Consider the following 24,317-nt stretch of genomic DNA (forward strand, 5'->3'; position numbering starts at 1 on the left):
ACTTGGATTAGGAAATGACAGCAGTGTTTTCCATAAACTGCGTTACTTCATGTGAATGCAATCAGAGTTGAACTTGCACTCTGAGCATAGTGATTCCTGGGATAAGTTGTTTGCTTTTCCAAGCAAGGTATTTCAGAAAAGGGCTGTTCATTCCTTAAGTTGGTTTGGCTCAAAGAAAAAGACTTCTCTTGGGGAAGAGAGCTGCTATGAAGTTAAACAGGGGACAGACTAACCAGACCTTAGTAGGAGAAGAAACAGTGTTCTTCAGGTGAATGATAACTTGTTGTGGCCAAAGAAAAAGCCCTAGAAAGAATACACCACATATCTTCTCACTGGCTTTTAGTCGTCTTCCTCAGTGAAAGCTGGCATATTGCAGGACAGATGATTTTCCTGGATTTTTTTTTACGGTACTTTACACTTCCCAGGAGTTGTTTCTATATGACTGTAATAGAGCTGTCAAAATAACAGCTTGCAGTAGGAGATGTGATCACACCTCTCCTCTCCATGCTGCCCCCACCTCCTGTGGCACCTGCTCCTAATGAAAGGCTTGAGGATGGGGCCACATGAAGGTGACACTGCCTGCGAGTGCAGGATGCGTCTCTGTGATCACTTGGCTGACCTTCCTGGCAGAGCAGAGCCTCGGGTTCCTGCATGCTTCTTTGCTGAAGGCTTACAAGCCTGGTCCCCACTACAGTCCTGATATTGGAGCCTGACTCAGCCCATACACGATGTACTAGCTCATGCACTCTGCCTATTATTTTAGTGACTTTTCTCCTTTGCTCCATGACCTCTAGAAGGTCTTTTGCAGCCACTGGCTTTGCCCTTTTTATGCACTGCCCTCCCAGCCTAGTGTTTTTGCTTTTGCTGAAGTGCCTGTTATGTGTGAAACACATGGGGCACAGTCCCAGCAGCAGCTGGCTGACAGCACTGTGTCAAGGCTTTTCCATTGCAAGTTGATAGGGCAAGGAGGGCAGAGATGGGACAAGGACCAGTCCACATCCACTGAGAAATGACTCTTGAGTAGGCCCCTGAGTGCACCTCCAGAAAGTACTGCCGTAGGTCTACCTGGCAGGGCAGGGGGGCATTCCCCTGTGGGGAAAGAGTAATTTGAATTTGATTTAATAAAATTTAAAAAATAATTAAATATTTATATTTATTAAAATATTAATTTTATAAAATTAATAAAATTACAAAGTGTCACACCTAAGTCACCCATCAGCTCTGGTGAGCCTGGAAATTATCATGTAAAGCTGAGTGGGTAGAAACAACCAGGGCAAAATATTTGTGATGGGACTACAGTCACCATCCATCAATGTCTATTAGCGTTTGCTTGGAGACATCAGCCTTTTTCTTTTATTAGATATCTCAGGTAACCTACAGGTTCATGCCTGCAAGGTCAACATTTCCTATGCATGAGAGCTGCACCTCTTGAAGACTAAAGCTGTAGGCTGTGCAGGTCCAATACACCCGCTCAATCAGATGTTTAAGTATCTCTGCAGGAATGATCACTGTCACTTAATTTGCTGATTAGTGTTGTCATATCTATTTGTAGAATACAGTATAATTTATGGTGAGATCCCTGGAGGATCTTCAGCAAATGCTATAAGTAATTGAATCTGCTGATTTCTGAAGGTCGGATGAAAACTGAGCATTATTGTAACACAGATTATGTGGTGATGGCACCAGGTAGCTTTACATTTCAAATTCACATCTGTTCTTTGTTGCTGTAGACCAACCTTGTGGACAATGAGTGAATAATAAGGCCCAACTTCTACTTAGCAGAAATCCGAGGCAAATTTTCAACGCTGTCAGTAAAAGCAAAGCAGTTCTTGAATAAAAGTGAAGGGAACTTGCATTACTAAGCCAAAGGGGGAGCAGAAGTCTCAGAGGCAATTTAGGGAGACATCAGGAAGTGGTTTGGGTTATCTTATGGAGGCAGTGTCTCACTGATGAACTCTAAGGCTGAGTGCTGCTACCCTCAGTCACAGCTGTGTGATGCCTCAATGTGGCATGGCTGCTTCCTGCTCCTGTTTCAGCAACCAAGCGGATTTCCCTTACTAGTAAGACTAATTTTGTCTGGGTGTCAAGCTGTAAAAAATAAGGCTTTCTGGTTTTGCTTGTACTGCATTTGGAGTTTTTCTATGGAAGTGGGAGAGCAAACAGAATGAAGGTGGTCTGGCAAGGGGCAGGGATGGCTGATCTAAGGGCACTGGGTTACAGCATCTTGCTGAAGAAATGGTTTTCCAAAAGAGCAAAGCTCGTGGAGGATACCAGTAAAAAGCGTAAACTAGGATGCTGGATTGTCTACACCAAACAGTCTGCTCACTGATAATAAGTGGATATTTCTTCGTGGGGAATAAAACTTTTGTCAGACTATGCCGGCCTCTTTAGAAACCCTCACAACTTTCTGGTTTAATGTTAGTCTCATCTGCTTCCCACAAAGGAACTTCTCATAACAAAGTCAAAGATATTAAAAAAAAAAAAAAAAAAAAATGGAAAAAAAGAAAGCTTGGCATGAGATGAATAGGCAAGACAAGGAGTGGGTGGAAGCACTGACTAAATTCTGGAGAAAATATCTATCACTAGAAGGCTGCTGCTAGCCCCTGCACCCTGTATGGTGCCTATTAGCAATTCATAGGGAATGCATTGCTGACTTCTAGAAGCGATTCCTGCCTATTGGTGCTTTGCAGAGAGAAAACTGTGCCGAGCTGATAGACTTTTGTGGCCGAAGTGCCTATTAAAAAGAATAAATGCATATTCACTCCTGAAAGCCTCTCCCCAGAATTAATCAAGTGGGTTATTCTGTGCCTTTTTTTTTTTTTTTTTTTTTTTTTTTTCCTACTGCAGAGGTACTTGCGTGCTGCAAGTTTTCTCTTCAGCTGCTCTGTAAATCATCAACCTGGGGCACTGCAAGCTACACAATGACTCCACAACTTGCCAGGACAATAAAGCAGGGCTTTAAGGCCCTACAGCCCACAAAGACTTGAGCACACACCTTACTTTGTGTAGCCTAGTGACAGCAGCACGGATGTGCCCGATGCTGAATGCGTGCTACAGTGCTGTGATGGAGCAGGGCCTAAATACACACAGACATCTCAAACAGAGGCAGCTGTCAGCAAGGCTTCCTCTCCTCGGGAGGACGCTTTACTTGCAGCTACTGTGAGGGAGCCGCTGCCTATAAATCCCACACTTTGTTGTTTTGCCAGCAACCAGGAAGGGAGCAGTAAAAACCTGCCAGGTCGGTTAGAAACCAGCTGAGTGACAAGGCTGCGGAAGAGCCACCTGAAAATAAACAGGCAAACAATAAAAAGCACAAATAGCCTCCCAGGGTGAAGTTGGGAGGGAGCCTGACTCCAGCTGTGTGCCACAGCACCCTCCTGCTTTCCCATGCTGGGGATGGATATTTGTGCAGAAAATGGGGCACTAGCGCAGAGGGCAATAACATGCCTGTATCCTCTTCCCCAGTCTGTATCTGGCATGCAGCTGGCATGCCCATCCTTGCCTCCAGGATGTGGGCTACAGCCCCTGTGCTGCTGCTGGGGTTGGCCTTATTTTGTGAACATCATAAGCCCCAAGTTATTCTGCGGTTCAGGCAGGAGACTTTACTGCAGCTCTTGCAATGGTGGGATGGGATGTATGAATATCCTGGGAGTCTGCTGTGTCTTGCAGCACCTCTGTGATGGGCAGAGTAGGGACCCCACGGTGCAAACAGCACAAATAGGTTATCTTTCCCCAGCGCCATTCATTTTAGGGTGATGGTGGGTTCAGTCTAGCAGGAGGAAGCTGTCTGCTACAACAGCCCTTGTACCAAGCGTGGATCTGTCACATTATTTCAGTGTTCTCTGGGGAGAAAGTGAGGGCATGCAAAAACTGATAAATAACTGCTCCCAGTTCTGGGTCTCTTATATAAGATGCTGATTATAGAAACTGAGGTGTACAGGAGTGGGACAGAATGCAAAGATCAGTTTTTAAAGGAAAGTAGGTCTGGGTTTTTAGGGGGGAAATGGAAATTACCAGCCTTCCTTGAGGCTTAATACATTAAAAGAAAAGGGTGTTCCGTTGTACCAGCAAGTCCATCTTTGCCACAGAACAAAGTGCAAGAATTTTGCATTGGGAAAGTACTGCTTGAGAAGGAATTTTACGTAGAACTTTTCTTCAGAGATGAGATGATGTATTGTACAGTCAGCTGAGCACAGTACCAGGAATAAATGACTAGCATAAATGGTTTCCAAAGGGAGCTAAACTAGTGTTATCCAAAAGTATCCAACTACTCATGTTGCTTCCCAAGTACAAATGATGTTTGAATCATCACAGCTGAGTAAAAAGCAATTTCATTGCCATCCTGGCATTAATGTCAGTTAGATTTTTTTTAATATATTTTTATTTTTCCTTCCTTTTATCCCCAGGATTAACACTAAGCAGGAAGAAGCTGCTTACAAACTAGGTTTAGGCATCTCCAAATTGCATATCAGAGAACAGCTAGGTTTGGACAGCATTAAGATAGCTGCTATTTTAGTTTACACATAATTGCTTACAGAAAAATAAGGAAGGGTTTTGTACTGTAACACACTCAGTACAAAGAACAAAATGCTACACACAGTTATTTGCTGCATCCTTCTCTTGCAAATACAAACCATAACTTGCCAGCTCCCTACACTGCGATTTATTTTGTTATAGCCAAGTTATAAAAGCTGAGGGAATGGAAGCGATCTGTTCTAATTCATAATGCCAGTGCGCAAGCACCCTGTGCCTTCAGCATAATTGTAGCAGTAATGTGTGCATGTATAGATAGATGGTGGTGAGTACCTGTAAGTTGCTCTTCCGTGTGTGCTATTAATGAACCAATCAGTCTCATGAACTAAAGGCAGACATGCAACTCAGAAGTCTGTTACCATAACACTTCCTCAGTTCAGAAACCCTGTTGGATTTCTGACTACTATTGGAAACAGCCTTTAACTTCTTTCGTAAGTATAATCTTGATGCTTAAGTTATAGAAAGTCTCCTTTGAAAAAAATCATTGCACTGCACTACGGTAAGATGCTGGGTTGAAGGTTGGGACTGGTTATGGGAAGATAATTAGCAGGTCACCAACGTACTGGCTGATAGGTAGGGTGTCTGGATGCCATCAGTATTTATTGCTGCGTACTTTTGTATCACTCGTTTCTATTACACATTTGGAGTGTACTTTACAGGCAAATTCATACAAAGACATAATTCCTGCCCTGAGAAACCACTTCTGTGATTTTGGTGCATCCTTTCCTTTGGGCAAGGCCCACACTTTTTGTAATTAGCAAGAGATTAAGTTGTAGTTCTTCTGTATTAGCCTTGCTCAGCTGAAGTTTCCACCACAGTGGGACTCCTTGCATACCTATTTTAGTGCTAGAATTTGTCAGCAGGTCAGCACCCACTGGGATGCTGAAAAATAAGATCTATTCAGTCCAGACACATTCCTTTAGATCACTTCAAGGACCATCCTGAAGAACATTGCCAATTAGTGAGCCTCTGACCTCTGTACTCCTGCAGAAGATCTGCTAGATTGTACTAGCTATGCAATGTGTACCGAACCACAGGCATTTGACAGGTGCTAAGGGGTGTCTGTGCTCTTTGGGGCACCATATAAAGAATGAGAGATGAACATGTCTGTGTTGCAGTGTTTTCATGAGGCAGGACTGATAAATGAGAAGCAAAAGTGTATTAGGGGAAGGCGTAAAGCTGTACTGACATAGTATTGAACCTATAGTCCATAAGAACTCTGTCCTCCTATGATTTTTCCATGTGATCTTCCAAACAGTGTATTTTCAGGACAACAACCTCATCTCCTCCAGTCTGGAGATCTGGTCCCAAAGGTGCTTGTGACTGCAGGAATAGGACAGCTCTGACCTGCCCACATGGGGAAATAAAGCAGAATCTGCCCCCGAATAACTGCGATCTCCTGCAAGTGGGGCAGTCGTGTCTTGCAGCAGCAGTGAACTGACCTCGCCCAGAGACTTGTAACTTTTTCTTTCTCTCCTGCAAGACTGCAAAGGGAGGATCCAAGGCAGCAAATCCTGCTATTTTGACTTTCTTCATGTGACAGGTTATGTGACAATCCTGTGGGGAAAGTGGTGTGTCCGTGGGAGTTTATATGGGTTTCTGTGTACTTAGCAATCTCTTGTGCCCTTGTTTGTTCACTCTGCCAAGTACGTGAATGGAGACTATTGTCCTGTAGGTAGCAACATGCAGTAGTGATCAGGTATCCCTTGGGTATAAAGGAACATTTGTGCAGTAGCAGTTGAACCACAAAGATGGTAGAAGTAAGTGCCCTATCTAGATCTTAAATGGCAAAAGGAGTATATTTTATTGAATAAAGCAAGGTTTTGTTAGGTAGGCCACCTTATTCCTGTAGGGAAACCTTAGGAAAGATTTATGTTAAATGTTCCCTGATAATGATACTTTTTAGAGTACAGAACACTGTGCTACCTAAAGCTGAGCCCATTCCTTCAGTTCAAAAACACTGATGCAAGGAGAAGATATCCTCTACTCTTTACTCTATGGTAGCTCCTATTTCTTTCCTCTTTCTGCTGTATCTTAATGCTGAGTTATAACTCAACTTTATCTACACAACTACCAGTTTATACTACAACTACTCAATACCTACAGTGAAAAAAATTAGCAGAACAAGCTTGCTTTGTTCATCAGCTACATACAGTGCAATTAGGAGAATGAGCACTGATGCTATAATATAAAGACCTGTTTTTTCAGAGATGGCGAGGGCAACTAATGCAAGGTATTGATTTCATTAGACACTCTGGATCCTCAGTGTACATGATTTAAAAAAAAAAAAAGCCACAGATTCATCAGAGTAGCATTCTTCCTCAGTATCTGCTTCAAAAATATCAGCTTAATGGTTTTTAGAGAAACTAAATGATATATAGGTAAAGCTTTCCAAACTGACTGTTTTTTTTTCTTTGTCAAAACAGGAAGACATGCCTAGCTGATCTAGAATGTCAGCAGGTTTTATCACTTGTGAAGTCTTACCCAATGGTTTAATTCATACTTCAGAAAATATACCATAACCTCAGTACCACAGAGGCACCGCTTCAACAGAAGTGTCACAAAAGATTTCACCAATATATATTTTTTAAATCACTAGAAAGAGTGATATTTCTGGTTTGTTTTTCTGAGTGTCTATAGCGCTGATTTGCTTAAAATTAAATTTGCAGCTGCCTTGAGCTGTATCTCCTTCAAATGTACGATTAAATACAGTTCTGCCTCTCTAGCTATTCCAAATAGAAATGCAACCATTTAGTGACATCTTTTTTTGGTCTGGTTTGCAATACTTGAGATTTGCCTCTGGTTTCAGAGGGGTGGTGAGCTGCTCTGCTCTCATTGCTGGGATGCTAAGTCTGAAGTCTAATTATGCCATTTTCATATTTCCTGGTTGTTCACTGCTTTGCTGATGATAAATTTAGCAAAAATCTCCAGCTGTGCTGAGACTGTGGAAGCAGTTGAAGCTTGGGGTTAGAGCTTGAATAGAGCATAGCCTCTTATTTTCTAGTCTGTCTGACTCTGATAGCTACTCAAATTATCTGTACGCTTTCTACCATAGCCTTCTTCAGTTTGAGTAGATTAATTTTCAATGGATAATTTTGAGTTGGTAACTTTGATCAATAGATTTTCTTTTTTGTGAAAACATCTTTGTTATTTCCAAAAAGTTTTTACTTCAGCACTGGTCAAACTGTGTACGTTTCCTAGGAAAGATCTGCAGTTGCTACAATCAGAAAGGCAAAGACAAAGGTGACACAATGGGATTTTGTTTACTAAGTGTGTAGGACATGTTCAGGAATGACTCATAGTCAAGCTTAAAATGCAAATTCTTGTTAGTCTTCTTTGAATTATTTGAAAGAAAGACTTGTACAAATAATGTTTTGTTTTAAACCAGTTATATTGAAAGTCAACCACAGTTGTATACTTTGGACCTCTGCACCTTCAGAAGTCAAAACCTCAGTTCCTATATGTATTTTTAATAGCAATAGCATGCTTCTCTCCTCAGAGGAGGAGGGCTTCTTTCTAAACCCACTCCTTTTGGTGCAGCACACAATTTTTACTTGGTTCCTGGATTGGCAGGACAGCACAGGAAAGAGCGTTAAGGGAGAGCACTGTTCCTCTCTGCTGTGAACTCAGCACTGCATGGGCAAATACATGTTAAACTGAATTTTAATCTGCTGGCAATTAAACTCTTATGTAACTCTGCCTGAGGAGTAGACAAGCCTGCACACAACTGCTGAGATGTGATCTGAGCTTGTAGGTGAGGACTTCTGAGAAAGCAGAGAACTTGTAGAGTATGCTTTCTGCTGATTGCCAGAAATACATACGCATAAAGTATTCTATGTAGACTGAAGCTCCTTCTCCACTACCTGCAAGTATATGTACTACCATTCTTACTGGGATCAGCACTAGATGGAGAATGTGTATCTGCTTTGATATAGAAAAGAATATCTAAAGTACTACAGCTGCACCTAAGGTCCCAGAAAATTGAGAGGAAGAGGAAAGAATGTACCAGCCCCAAAATGTGCTTTGCAAAAGCCTGTGTACAGCAAACATGTCAAATGTTTGTACCACAACCTGGTAGCTCTTCTGTCAACTCTTGTGTGCCATCACAAGGTGATCAGTTTGAAATAATACTATGAGGGATACAGATCTTTTCCTTTTATTTTTATCGGGCGTATTTTCTTTTACTTGCCCAAACTAGGCACAGCTGTCATTAGAGCTAGAAGAGCAATGCCAATCTGTATGAGCAGGGCCTTTGGGCTTTCTGTCCTTTATCTGCAGAAAGGCATATCAGTATGAGATGCACTGGGTTTATTTTCAGCTCTCCCACTCTCATCTCTTCTCCAGAGCTCCTTGGCTCTATTAGCAATCTAGTCAGCAGCTCCTGTCTCTCCCCTTGTTCTGCAATTTCACACGCTCCTGCTATTGTCTGCTACCTCTGTTTCATAAAGCCTCTCTTCATCTTTCTCTTTTGCAGAGTAACTCCTATCATGGTAAGAAAATCTTTTTACCTATTTAATATGACTATGAGCAGGGTAGGTATTGGACAATTGATATTTATGGAGAAAAGAATTAGGAAGGAAATGAAAAAAAAAATTAGTGCTCCCATCAAATCTGCTTTACCAGCAATCACTAAAAATGATGCACAAGTGAATTTCTGCACGTGCGTTTTTTAAATTTTCTGCTAATTTTTCAACACTTTCATTAAGACTTAAAGCCTTTATTACTGCTTCATTAGAAAGGACTGACAATATTTTAGTGTTCTGTGGAAATGTTGGTTCTAACGGGGCCATTCTGGGAGAAGACAAAAGAAGTGTTAATCATGCAAAGGTGTGATATGAGGCATAGCTTGGTTTCATAAATTTTGTTCACTAAGTGAATCTAATTTCTTTTCACAGCAATTTTTGTGTATTGACTTTTAGCCCCCACACTTACCTGGTAAACAAGATCTCAGTTCCTGCCTTGTGTCAATAAGTCCTTTCATCTCAGGCAAATAAAATATTTTAATCTCCATTTCTTGGCAGCTTTCACGCACAGTTGCATCCAACTCACTACATTAAGATGCTCAGTTGTAGATCTAAGAGTGGGGAAGGGAGAAGCATACAGGTGCTCCTGTCCCTATTAACTTTCATCAGCTGATGGCTTGTTGTCCCAGGTCATACCAGCTGTTTGCAGCTGCACAGCTTTTCTATTTCCACAAGGCTACGTCAGCCTTGACTTACGCCTGCATTGCAGTCACACAAGTGACTGGACTGCAAAACAGAGGCGTGAGCAAGTTTGACTGGGAGGTGTTTGGCCACAGCAGGGAGCTCAGGGAAGGCTAATGTGTTTTTTGGTACCCAGGCTACTTGAAGCATCTCCAGCTGACTCTGCATTCCTGTATAGATTCTCATATAGACTCTCTCTGATACAGCCTTAGCCTTTGCTTCTTCACAACACCCTCTCTAATAGAAAGGCACTACACATAATCCTCACGTGTAGCAATCAAGTCACCAAGAAACACAAATTTAAAACTTGGGTTTATGGGGTCAGCAAAATTCTGAATGTGGGCACCTATAGAAACCGGCCATTGCTCAGCTGCTTCTGGATTTTTATCACTATCTTTAGATATTTGCCTTTGTAGGTTATTTACAAAGAAACATAAGTTAGTAAAAAATCATCTGTGTAACTTCAAAAATAGGAACAAACAGAGATTTTTCCCTAGTTTAGCCCATTAGTCCACTGTTCTTTACCATTCTTGTTAACAGATATCCCATATAATGGATATACTAAGCATATTAAAGAAATGTGTATGCCTCAGCTATAAGTAACACCTATAAACTGTATATATTTAAAGTGAGTAAGAGACCAGCAGATGTTGTGCCAAGATTAGGATATAACATTTTTGTGCCTATCTGAGATCTCCTTGGAGGATTTGTTCTTGAGAGTTGTGTAACACCTTTCCTTCTGCACTGACCTCTGAGATAATATGCATCAGGAATGTAATATTATCAAGAGAACCAGGCAGCAGCCTGGGAGTTAGCACAAGGGCATATGAATAATACCATTATTTCCAATCAGAAAATTGCTAAATTTAAATCTCTCACTGAATCCAACAGCATACTGTGCAGCTTGGCACCTTATGTAGGGTGTGTACCTACATAAAATTGTGTGGATAACAGGAAACAATAAGGCTTGAAGAGAAGGCTGAAAAAAAAGTTCCATGATCATGTGGAAGGGGAAACTACATGTTTAGTGATATTTTGTTATTTCAAAGTGCTTTTTAATCTGAATATTCTTCCCTGAACAAAGTGAAAGGGTAAGCTGCAACATGAAAAGAACACAGGGATAGAAAAAAACCTCTTACTAGCTTGGAGCTAGTTTTCCCTTTTACTCAGGCATTTCATACAAGGCAGGGTTAGCTGCTAGCACCTGCTAGCTGTATATGCCGTAACATGAAGGACTAGACTTTGCTTAACTTAAAATTATCCTCAGTTAAGCTATTGGTATAAATACCAGAATGTGGTGCAGTTGTACACAGCTAAACATCGGTGCTTAAAACAACCCGTATTTACACATGTTTAACTGCCAGTGAAAGTATTGTAAACCAAATGCTTTGAATGGGGATGGATTCTTGCTCTCAGGATACTTGTGAGTAAACATGGCATAACTGGAGCTGTCGTAAGCAGACTTGTTATTACCAGTAAGGCTGCTGTCTGCACTTAAAAATACAGAAGTAATAACATGCAAAATTAATATGATGTAAACATAATTCTAACATTTTCCAGGAGTGTCTGGCTTTGCAACTTGAGCAGTGTCTGTACAATACAGGGCTTTTCTCTTACAATAATAAATTTAATTCAGCATTTACAATGAAGAAGTTCTAAAAGTAACAATACTAATTCACTGCCAAAAAATAAAATAAAATGGGGCTTTCCCATCCAAACAGCAGGAAGATGAGCCAACACTAATAATGTTAGTGGTGATTCCTGTTTCGTGTTTACATGCTGAAAAACAGGAAACTGCCTGACATTGATAAAAACCTCCCCTGAAAAGTTGTCATGTATGTTGTAAATTATTCAATTGAATGTATTGTCGCTAAACATACACTAAATAGGAATCAGGCTCCTAAAGATGAGCGAACAAAATACTGGGTTTGCAGTGTTGTCTTTTTTTTGTGGAGAAAAGACTAATGATGTGCTCTTTTTCACAGTGCATTAACTAATTACAGACATTAAAGATGGAAAAAACACCTATTATTTCATTTAAACCTCCCCCTACCTATTGTCATCGCTGACAAACCCACTTCTTTTTAAACACAGTATGCAATCTCCTCTTCCTTTGTGCACTGTATACTTTAGAGCAAAAACTAATACCAAATTAAAAATAATCACTATTGTAATTCCCTTACCTGTCCAGGCTGTGTGTACTTCCAAAAGGTCACTGGTAGGACTTAAGAGATGATCTGCGAATGATGCTTTTGTTTACTGCAAATGTAGTTTCCCCTCTTGCTCTTGTCCACAAATCCATTTCCATAAGGCAACTCTTGTAGCATCTGCAAAATACAGTGCAGACAGTGAGCACATACTGTTTTAGAAAGGTAGAACCACCTGGATTTTATTTAGAGTCAACGTAGACTCAGAAATACAGCACTGCATGAGTGAATGTTTTCTTTTTTGCTTCAATACTTTATATACTGTGACATTATTGGTGGGGGTGGGAATGGTAATATTTCTCACAGTCATGACTGGGGTTTTAGTTCTAAAGGGAAATCATGCAAGAATTAGGCTAGCAGAAGTCACTCATTGCATGTGTGTGGAATAAACTACTTGTCACACTTGCATCACCAAGAGAAGTCTTTTCTATGCACTGAAATCAAAACAGTCTTTGAGTTCAGTCTTAGCTTGATCGGACATCGGTACAAACCTCACTGCATAACCAATGTTATTAATATGTCCCTGGTTATATGATCACGTGTTCTTAGGGCACTTCTGCCCTATTGCAATACCTGCTCATATTTGCAGCTTCCTTGCAATCAGGGCAAGATTGCTGTGAGTGCTAAGGTAACCCAAAACAGTGAAGGAAGTATCTGAGATAATAGGTCTGAGGATTTTAAACTGTACTCAGAGTAGGATGACACCAAATCTTTCTCCAGTTTGCGTTTTCTTATCCAGGATGAGTTTCTTTGTAAGAGGCAGCAACATCCTAAGACCAGTTCAGCCAAAAAACGTGAGCTGACAGTTCCCCTAGTCTGGGGACCAATTTTTGCTTTTTTTTTTTTTGTGAGGTCAAAATGATCGCTTGGATCAATTATCTCAGGTAAGAATGGACTGAGATTGACCAGGTAACTGAAGCACCTGACTGCTAGCAGCCTTCCAGACTACAAAGTATGGAGCATGTACAAAAGATTAAATAAACTTCAACGGGCTGGTATGTTTTCATGTGGAAAAGAAATCTTCGAAGTACTACTTTTGTATCTGAGGTTCCAGAAAATTCTTCCCAAAACTATTGATATGGGCAAGCGTGTGACTGCTTAAGTGAATGTCACATCAGGCTTCATTTTGTCAGTTCTTTGCTTTTTAGATAGTAATAACCTGTGATTAATTAATACTGTAGTACTAGAAGAATGACTTCTGGAGTTCCTTCTTTGTTTAGTTATGCTAGTATAGCACTAAAAGGATTTATTTTTTTGCTTTTGGTTTTGATTTTAGATGTATTCCCCTGTTCCCATGCAAATGTCAGGCAGAATTGCACCATTTAATGGTTAAGAAAAGAAAGGCAACACCAAGAAAGCTGGTTTCTCACCTAAGTCTTATTGCCTGGAGTTCTAAATTAATTATCCCTCTTAAGGGAAAATGGATGTTGAATGGGGAATAAGGCACAGCTGTTGAAGGAGGGTATAAATAGGAAGAGGTTTGAGAACAGGAGATAAGGTGCACTCTGAGCTAGAAATATGCATAAGGCAGAAAAATGTTTTTGGATTTAGACTTTTAGGATAAATTTGGCATTAATGCACTGAATATATTGATGTTTATGCTTAGGGGTTTTAATTTTTTGGTGATTCCTTACATTGATAATAAAGCCCAGGGCAAGAGCAAAGACGCATTCTCATCAGGAGGGTCCCTAAATGGGGAGATCTGTGGCCCACAATGTCAGGACACACCCTGGTTCACCCTGCTCTACAGACTGTTGTCTGTCTGGGCCTGACACAGTGCATGTGGCTTCTGAGAATTGCATTCTGTGCTCAAGTTATCTTGAGGTGCATTAAATGCTAACCAGACCACTCTTGTAATGCCAGTGCCTGCCTATGTAACACAGCAATACTGTACGTCTAGCAGGCCTGCTTACTTGATTTCTGGTATCTTGAAATGCCATCCCTAAACAAAAGAATAAAAGCATACAGGCTTTGCAGCAGTGATTAGGCTATTGCTCTACCATGCCCAGTGTCCAACAGAGTTTGAGGGTATGTTTAGAAACAGACAGTTATGGGAAATTAACTTTTGGGACACCTCTACCTGACTTGCATCAGTCTGAGAGTTAAGTTCCAAAGGATGTGTATTATATCCTATCTAAACATATCTTTGTGTTTAGTCACAGTTCAGTATCACTTTGACAATATCCTTGGACAATCCTTATGTTACCATACTACTCTTGTTTAAGTTTAGTCAACATCAACAACTGAAGTCTGCATTGATTTAACTGAACCAAATTAAAACCACCATGTGTAGACAAGCTCTGAGAATTTAGAGCAGTTTAAGCTATGTTGATGTCTCTTCATGAATGATGAAGCACCTGGGGTAGTATTGCCCCTTTATTCATTATGTGAGAATAATTTTTGCTTCTCTCTCCATATTTCACCAACCATAACACCTGAATTGCTGCATAGAAACAGAATCAAAATGTAGGCCAAATGATCAGACAGGTGAGCAATACTGTTTTCTTCAGTTTATGGTTACCCAGATATGATAAAAGCAGAAGGGAAGGCTCTCAAAGAGAATTTGATTTTTTTTTTAAGTTGGGGGTTGAAAAAAAGTGTTTTCTTCCAAGGCTTAAACTAGGCTATGAAAACTGTACTATGGAGTTTCATATTAATTTCTGGGAAAAAAAGGGCAAATTTCTGAAAAGTGGAAAAAAAAATCATTTTTGTACAATCAGCGTTAATGAGGCCTGACGACAGGTTTTTTCCCCCACCTGTTACTGTTGTTACATACCTTTTCTGCCAATATTTAACTAGCGATTCCATACACACACACACAAAAAAAAAATCTTATCTATTCTTTCCTTTCTTCAAACATTGATTGAAGTTCCCTCTTTTATGACTTTCCTGTTAAGTACAATTTTAGATGAGTGTTTGGAATGTGCCAGCATTAATTAAGAGTTGCTAAAACAGGATCTGATACCAGCCCTGACAGTGTTCATTGATTGTCATGAATTAGGGTTATTTTTGTTTCAGTTAAACTCTAGATTTGTGGGGTTTCTTTTTCTTTATCAACATAGAGAACTCAAACTGTGATGAAGGCTGTTGCACAATATAGGAAAGTTAATTGTATAGGAAAGTTAAGTTGTTAATTCTACAACTTAATTGTAGAATAAGGCTTCTTTAGCGAATGTGGGATTTTTAAAAGTGCTGGAACAACTTCAGTAGCTAGATCTGGATTTACAAAAGGTCCCTAGTACAGCACATGCTGCAGTTAGCTCTGGGTACCCTGCCACCATAGCCCTCACACAGCCACCTAGGTGTCTTCTACAGTGCTTGGGGAAAAATGTCTGAGAAAATGGTTCACAGAAGCCAGTAGGTTGAGCCATCTAAATTATCTACCTAGAAATGTGAAAGAGAAGGATGAGGCTTCTCACTTCTTGCAGCAGGAGGAGTGTTTTAGAGCATTGAATCTGGCACAGCTCAAAGCCTCAAGCCTTCTCGTGGGAAAGATACTAGTTGGAAAGAAGCAGCCCAAGGTTTCAGTCTGCACTTGGGCTAATGCTTCGTACCTCAATACAATTCTGGAGCTGCTCCATTTACTTCAGGCTTTCATTGATCAGCTGTGGCTGAATTAGGTTCCTGGCTCCGGAGGTGTAAATCTCACTGCTTGGCCTCATGCCTGTCACCTCTACAGTAAATTGTCTCCCGAGTATAATATAATATTGGGATGATTTGGGTTATCTATCCCAATATATAAATTCCACTCTGACTAGTATAAATTATCAGTACCTTATGTCTCTGGCAGTCTTTTTTGCTGAAGGCACAGCATGGTGCCAACAGATTTATCCAGGCTGATCATTAAAGGCTCTTGGCACATGAACAGGTTCTGGAGAAAGAAACAAAAGTATTTCTGTTCTAGGGAAAGCCCTGTTCTTCCCAACTTCATGCATGGAGCCAGATTTTTGAGTGGAAAGCTGCTAATGACTAGACTACCAGATCTGTAAAAATCCTGGAGGCTGAGTAAGAGGAGCAGGATAGAAAGTTTGTGTGTGTCAGGATTGGGTGCAGAGGGCAAGAAAAAATTCAGGTATACAGAGAAGCTTGTGGTAGAAGGTTCGTAAAGGAAACAGTAATGGAAGAGTGTACTTCTCAGTAAAGTAATGTTACTGACCAGAGAGTGCATTCAGGAAAAGGAAAAAAGTACAGGAATTTGACTTAGAATAGAAGGTGTATTAGAAATTGGGACTTGGAACCCCTTGGAAGAGTTGAATGATGCAAGAGGAACAGGAAAAGAGAGGAAATGGAGGCAGAGGAATGCACACTGGGGATTTCTGGCTGTTCCTTTGTCTACACCAGCTGAAGGGTTACTGCTCTGAGAGCTGCTCTACAAAGCCAGTTTATCTAAATGCCTCCCCTGCTAAAGCTCCTGAAGATGCAAATTGAAAACCCATAGTATGTCCAAAGCCTTAATGCTGTGGAAAAGGATGGTTACAGGACTGAAAAATCAATGTGAGCAGTATTGTTCTTGTTTTGTTTGGGGCAGAGGAATTGTTCGAGTCTATAACATGCTGTCGGTGTACAAGAAGTGAAGCAGAGTGCAGGGGAAAATGCATAAGTCCAGGAAAACTGAAGGAGGCTGAAGTCTGATAGTGAGACCACAGGGCACTGAGCTAGGGAGATCTCATCCTGGGCAGTAGTAACACACCCACCCACTTTCAGGGAACAAAGACAGTTTCAATTGTCCATGAATACATGCACGTTTTTCCCCATGGTAAAGGCCCTTCATGTAACTTAAATTTAAACCAGTGAAATTGGAGCAACATAAAATTAATTTCTCTGGGTCCTGTTCTGTAAGCATCAATTATAATGTCTAATCTACATGAAGTGCTGCTAAGTTTAGTAACCAGCTCTTTATCATGCCGCACCCAAAAGCATTCAAATATGTTCACATTAAGATGTTAGATCATACAAATGTAAGTTGTAGAATCATCCAAATGTTAACAGTTGCATTTTCCTCCTACGAGTATAAACAGCTATTTGATTAGGTTGTTGTGTTCAACTAATATATGTTTTTTGAGGAAAAAAATCTCTATTTGAGCTTTTCTTGACAGGGGTTAGAAAACAATATACTGTCAGAAGGTATAGAAAGAATAAAGACCAGTCTTTATTTACTGCAGTGATGCTGGAAATCAAGATTTGATATTTGCTGAAAGAACTTCACTGATGGGAGAGGAAGGAGGGATGCACTGCAGTGGGCATGTAAATCATTTATGCTCTCAATTAAAAATTTACTCAACACCTACAGTTTTTGCCTGAGTTTGGGGGTGGGATGATGTTACATGCTTTCACTCATATTTTTTACCACGTCATCTTTTTTTTGTCATTGTTTTCTTCCACATCCTTTCATTCCTCTGCTTGGACTGCTTTCCTTTCCCCAGAACCTGTCTTTGCTGGCAGTCTCCCTCTCCCTCGCTTCTCAGATTTATGTTCAATTCTCCTGACTCTGTTTTCTCAGTTAGTTACCCTTCAATTGGCCACTCAAACAAAACAAGCAAATAAAAATAACAACAACAACAACAAAATAAAAACAAGAGCAACAACAAAAACAACCCCAAACCTGTATTGGCTAGAAATAATAGCATATGGCCAGCGTTAGGGGTAAGAGACCATCCTAGTTATAGGCTAGGATGAGGATATTGCAGTGCTAAGCATGGTCTTCAAACTTGCCCAGGTCTTTGGTGGGGGAGAGGGGCAGGCTTGATGGCTGGAATGGTAATCAGGAGCTATAGTCTGACTCTAGGTGGCTTTTGCCATGTCTAACTATGAGGTGTTGGATAACTTTGTAGATTATCTAGCTATTGGATGGAATAGGCGTGCTAATTCTTTTTCTCCATTCTCTCTCATTTTCTGGGAAACCTGATGGGGTAGAAAGGTGGAAGATGTCTTCCCAACACTCCCCCCCACACACACATACTCCCCCAGTATGCAAGGATCCTACAACCTCTGTAATCCATACCAATACCTCCCAGATTTAGCAGTGTTCCCCATCTAACTCTCTGGGAACAACTGATACTTGCCTTGTACTGACAGCTGACACACCAACTCCTAGTTTTTATTTTGAAAACTACATTTTCCCTTCTTAGTTCTTCAGAGAAGACTGAAACCTGATGTAAAAAGGACAGCATAAATACTCCCCTCAGCCAATTACTTTCTCCTTTTTTGGTGTTTTGACCAATTATTTTTTTAATACCTCATGTGTGGTGAGGTTGCTTCTGTCTCCTCCTTTCTACCTTAACTTCAGGACCCTACTCCTTGCTTACAACTTGGGAGGACGCAGGAGAAAGATGACATTACTGTCACCCATTGCACAAACATTGTCAGGAAATAGTAGGTCATAACGGTATGGATGATACTTTGGCATAATCACAAATCTAATTTATCATTTGGAAATCACTTACCTTCTGTAGTAGTGAATTATCCCTGCAAGAGTTGTGCTTTCATCTGGTAGTCAAAACTCATGTTGTAACCTATTTAAAAAAAAAAAAAAAGGAAAGGAAAAGAAAAATTACACTTACAGTACTGTAGTAGATGAATTGCAAACAAACAAATGAGCAAAAAAAGACTCCAAAGCTTTCCAGATGGCTGGTTCTCACTGATGTACATTTTTTCTCTGGAGCTTCAAAACATGTTTGAATTATGAAATTTGGTGTGATTACAAGAACTTGGCAAGCACTCATTAAGGTTTTAGTCTGAAGAGTGATGCTACTGAGTTAGAGAACTGAAGATGAGCAATTGTTGAGCTACTGTCGTGGTGTATGTGTGGCGCTGTCAGTGTAGGGTGTGAGACAGATTCCCAGGCTCTGTCTCTTTCAAGTGCTGTACTCCTATTGTCTCCTTGGACTGAAGTCATCCTTGGCTGAATTGGTGAAACAGGTGAAATTGCACCGATAATTTATTTGCCCAAACTCACTCACTTAGCATTCCCCGTACTCTGTCCCCAGCTTCAGCTGAGGCTAGGTGACTTGATATGTGCCTTCCTCGCTCCTGGCAGTGCTTGGAGAAGGGAGGCAGCTGGTGCATAGCTGGCTGTGCTCCGGCAAATCCCTCTGTGCTCCTGGGGCAGACATACTGCTCCCCAAGAAGAACCCCTTCCCCTCCTGGTGCAGAAGAAAAGGAGGAAAAGGCTGTGGTGGGCCATCTGGGGCCATCTGGGGTGTGGGCGAATTCAGTAGTAGCAGATGGCGGAAAGGAAAGTGGGGAGGAGGAGTGGAGGCTAACAAGGAGGAAACACAAGCAGTACTTCTTACTGGCTATTTTGAACATGTTCTGAGGCTAGCCATGTTGAATTTTTACTTCAGGAAGTGTCTTGCACCCTCCATTCAACCAGGGATCAAGTTGGCTCACAGGAAAAGGTCTTGCCCTGTAAATGCAGGGGAAGCACATACCTCTGAGGCAATGGTAGGGATGAAGACTGGGGATGTGCCTCTGGCAATGGATCTGTACTTGAGAGAAGTAGGAACCATCATTTAAGTCTCAGCTCCTTCTGTCTGCAATAACAAGAGCCTCTCTCAGGCTCCTTCAAATCCATCCAGTGTCAGCTCTTAAGGGCCAGGAGATAAAATCTTTTTATGCAGCCTGAGGAGAAAGCCACAGGCTTCCTATGGCATGACTAACCGATACCGCTAGTAAGAACATCATATCTCATTTCTCATGCATTGTCCATGTGATGTTAGAAGGAAATCATTTCATCACTGGCCCGATGATGGAGATTGCTCTCCACTCCTCAGCAAGGACAGGCTGGTTACTACTCCTCAAGATACAGGGGTAAGGGCAGCACTAGTGTAGAGAGGAGGGGAAGATGAAAAAGAAAACCACTGGTGTGCTTCTAGTTTAAGAAAAAGGCGTGTGTGGGGAATTACCCCTGGGGTCAGCAAGAGCATTAACCATTGTGTGTTGCTGCAGAGAGTCAATCCCTGTTCAACACCAGACATTAGACAAATCACTCTGAATTATTAATCCGTAGCTTAATTATTTAAGAAGAGGAGGAAATGGCAACTATTCACGGCAAAAAGAAGGAGGCGGGTAACTGCAGTTCCCTAACATGAGCCCAATGCATTCAGGAGACCCAGGGGCTGTCCATCCTGCACTACTGTCAAAGAGGTCCCTCAAAAGAGACCTGTAACCCTGCCCCACTGTTCCCCACTGAGGAATGATGCTGCTGTTGCATTAATGCAACATTCTTGCTGTCCCTACCTAGTAAGTAACACACCCCACAGTGAGCACGTGCACAAGTATTCAAGTGACCAACCTGTTCTGTACCTATCAAAGTGTGCTTTGATGTCTGCTCCTCAGGTTTGTTGCCAAAAGACAGTTCCTTTGGGCTCAAGCAGCTGCTGTCTTCTGCGTTAGTGGACGCCTGCAGTGTGTCACCACCAGTATATGAATTAAATATAAATGCTGAAACTAAAGTGAAGAGATAAATAACAGCCTAGCTAGAGGAGATGCACTTAAGCCTGTGCAGTGGATGTGGTGGGACTCCTTTTTAATTAGTCACTGTCCGTCAAGTCAGTATCATGCAATAACCTGCAGATGGTTCAGCAGTGGGTGGCATTAACATACTCAGCCCTCTCTGGCATGCAGGTGCCCTGTGCTGCCCTTCCCATCATCCCTCTTTGCCAGCAGATGGCCTTGTGTTTTGTCACTGTCAGGTGAGGTGAGCAATGCACACTTGCTGTCATACAAACCACATTTGGCTGACTCCCAGTGGGCTTACACATCTGCCCAGGGTGGGGAGGAAAGACAACTGAGTTCATTTGATGTCACTGACTTTTTGCAGAAGTAGCGGATGAAAAATATGTCAAGCAGCAGAATTGAAGTATTAAAGCTCTTCAGACAATTTGCCAATTTGATTTTTGTTTGCTTTTCTATGCTGAATCACAATCCGATCACACAATGTCACTTTCAAGGGAACTCTGACATTAGTGCAGTATGGAAAGCCCCTATGTACTCTGCATGCATGTAGACTTGCATTGCACAAATATAGATGAAGATGCAGATGACATCAAGGTTGCCTGTACTTTAGTAAGACCTATGATATCATGCCACAGTTTCTCAGAAACTTTGAGAAAGAGAAGACAATCTAAGTCCTGGAAAAGAAAGAACAGGAAGGTATGTCAATAGGAGGGATACATAAAGCAACGTTACTAGTTAAGTCACTTCCTAGAAAACTTACAGGAAAATCTAGGAAGATACAGGAACTGTTTACATAGGACTGGAAGGGACCTTCTGTTGTATGCACTGTCATATAATCCATGATATGAACTTAAAACAAACAAAACACAAAGGGTCTCCAGTCTTCGCTGGGCCTATCATATGGTTACTAAACAAATTTGCCTTATTTTCCACTTAAATATATATTGATGGGGAATTTACTCCCACTTTTATGAACCGATCACAAGCACTGAGATGTTAGGGTCCTTGGTGTTGAATAACACTTGATAGGACTGAAAAGAACGGACAGTCAACTGCTAAACCAAAATCCAACAAGAAGAATTTATGAATTGTACTTTTTTTTTTCCTCTTTATGGTTTAATTCTTTCTTCCACCCCAAAAATCCCAAACTGAAAAATCCTTTCATTTTCCATCAATACTTAAAGTAGAGAACTGAGTAAGCATAGATTTCTTACAGTTGATTAATGTGGTTTCCTCTACAAATTCCAAGTAGTTTTTGTGTAATCTGTTTGTTTTTCTATATTTTTGATCTATTATTTGTAATACCACATACTGTTGTTTAAGCAGTGATTGTGTTGTTGCTCTTAGAATTTATTTGCAGGCAATGCCAAACACCTTCAGCTAGCCTAAACGCTTAGGCAGAAGTCAACTTGATTTGAAATGTGTGTTTTCTTGACCTCTCAAACACATTTGGGGGCAGTGGGGCTTTGCTTTTTTTAAGACACTGAAGAGAAAGGATTTCTCAATAAGAAGGTGGAGGTACAGGTATCTTAAGATTCAAAAACTGTTGTTCAACACTATTTTATTTTTTTTGTCATCAAAAAGGGCAAAGAAACTCAACCCCTTCCCTCTACTGTCCAAATGGAAAAACACAATCTTATTAACAGCATTATCATGAAAGCTCTGTTTTCCTCTCTGCTGCATTATGAAGCTTCTGGAGGAACTCTTCTCCAGCCTCGTGTTTTTGTTTTACTGCATTCAGAGGACCTGGAGTCCAGGCCTGAAGACAAATGCATCACAATAGAATGAGGAGACTGAGTATTCTGAGTAGATACCCTATCACACTTTTGAGTGGTAATATTCACTCAATTTAACAAGACCTCAAAAATAATAAAATAATAATTGCAGTGCCTGTCATTGTCAATATGTTGGAGGCGGAAGAAAAACATTCCTTGTTCCCAGTCATTCCCATTAACGCATCTTTGTGTGTGACTAGTTTCCTGAAAAGCCTAAGAAGAAGCTAACAGTCCTGAATTATCAGATATAATTTTATTTTTGTAACGAGTCAAGGATCAGATACTGGAAGTGATCTTGCTTGTTAATGGAGCTAATGTTTAATACAGCAATCTTGTTGTTTTTTTTTAATCCAAACATTTTGTGGGGTATGAGTTGACAACACAAAGGTATCATAGCCAATACAAATGATTGGGACCATGATTGCTCAGGAACATCATCATGTTTACAGATGTGGAAAGTGAATGGTCTCATAAAAAAATATGCTGCAAAAAAGGGAAGCTTCAAGAAAATCTTTCACTGAGCTGTGTCCTACCCACCCAAATATTTGGGTTGCCAAGATTTTGCAAGGGAGAACTGGTAGTGACATCTACAGTTAAAACTTGATATTTTGTCAAAATTTTAACTGTACTAACTAAATTATTCCAAGCTTGATGTCTGCCTGAGGCTGCAATGAAATGGTTCAGCAATGTTCAAGAAAGAGTTATGAAGAAGAAGAAGCAAAAAAAAAAACACTTTTAACCACAATTATTTGCCCAGTCATTTTTGGAAGATGAAAAATCAATGTATTTTTGCTTCAATCTGCAATTTGCCTGTTGAATAACTATTGAATTGCCTTTTGCATTAAAGATCCGTGAACTTGGCTGTAATGTAAGACTTGAAAAAAAAAAAAAACAACACTGATGTAAGTGGATGCTTTGCTATTGACTTAACTGAGACCAAAATTTTACCCATCAATATCAACCATGGTACAACTAGTGGCAGATGATAACACGTTGGGTAGAGCCTTTTGGCAGAAGAAGCAATGAAGTCTTCCCAGGGGAGCGTGCAGAGCAGAAGCCATGTAGCTACAAGCACTGTAGCTACTGCACACAGCATTGAGCCCAGGATAATAAGCCATATCACGAGGAATATTAGCTCGAGCATCATCCTAATGCAGTTTCCAGTAAGCTCTCAGCACAGTCAGAGCAGTCTGCTCCAAAAGTCTGTAGAGACATACTACCTGTAGCACAGGAAACAGTTTTTGTGCAATGTGCAGGACAACAGAAGATGAGGGTTGAAAAAGATCATGAATGTCCTCTTGAGCTTGCACTAAGGACTGTGACTGAGGAAAAAATTCCTTGTGTTGCTAGCACTGAGCTGACTTATGTCAGAGCACTGTAGTATCTTTCCACATGATCAAAGTAAGAGCTGCTAAGAGAGCATTTATTGAAGTATTTTATAACTGTGTTTTGTTATGCAGATGATGAGTTCCTTAGTATTTTGTGTCAATGTATTTTTACTAGGATCATCCAGGCATAGAAGCAAAGAAATTAACAGTCAGATCAAGAGGTAGTATAACTGGGTAGGAAGGACAGTGCATAATATATCAACATGGGCTATATCAGAACTCATCTGACTGTGAGCTAATGGAGTAGACCTGCAGCTTCAACATTTTCACTGAATTTTCCATGTTCGAGCTTGAAACACCTATCCCATTTCTGTGCCTACTACATACTTTCAATCAATAAGCATGGAGATGTCCAATGAAAATCTTGTCTTAAGACAACCTGAAAATAAAATGCAGAATAAGCTCCTTTGTGTGGATATTCTCATACATAGTGAACTTGTGAATGTAAAGTGTCCTGCAACCTTTTATCAGGTAAGAAATAGAAGTGAAAGAATCAATTGACATTACCAACTTCTCAAGCAATGTCTTTGGAAATAAGTTTTCAGATTGAGCTTGCTCCTCCGAGGACAGATATAGTTTTTAGCCAACACAATCAGGTGATGTGTCTGGCTACCTATAATGGAGAAAACTATATTAAATTGTGTGTTTCAGCTAATCACTTCAGAGGTTAGTTTTTTTTTCTGAGTTCCCTGTGGCATTTTGTTTTTAATTGATGTGAATTGTTAGCACAGTTTGTCTTTTCCTAAATCTTTG

The 24,317-nt window shown here is 40.6% G+C and overlaps 1 protein-coding gene and 1 long non-coding RNA gene across 4 annotated transcripts in view; one reads left to right on the plus strand and one right to left on the minus strand.

Annotated features, from left to right (window-relative positions):
• LOC137853254 (uncharacterized) overlaps positions 1 to 24,317 on the minus strand; it is a 68,376-nt gene that overhangs the window by 41,216 nt on the left and 2,843 nt on the right. For both annotated transcript variants that reach the window (XR_011094355.1, XR_011094354.1), the window contains exons 2-3: positions 18,388 to 18,456; positions 11,921 to 12,064 (exon numbers count right to left, since the gene is read on the minus strand). This is a non-coding gene — a long non-coding RNA (uncharacterized lncRNA). The remainder of the gene's footprint in view (positions 1 to 11,920; positions 12,065 to 18,387; positions 18,457 to 24,317) is intronic.
• PLCB4 (phospholipase C beta 4) overlaps positions 1 to 24,317 on the plus strand; it is a 230,209-nt gene that overhangs the window by 1,348 nt on the left and 204,544 nt on the right. The window lies entirely within an intron of this gene.

Source organism: Anas acuta, chromosome 3 (genome assembly GCF_963932015.1).
Source record: "Anas acuta chromosome 3, bAnaAcu1.1, whole genome shotgun sequence".
NCBI lineage: Eukaryota > Metazoa > Chordata > Aves > Anseriformes > Anatidae > Anas > Anas acuta.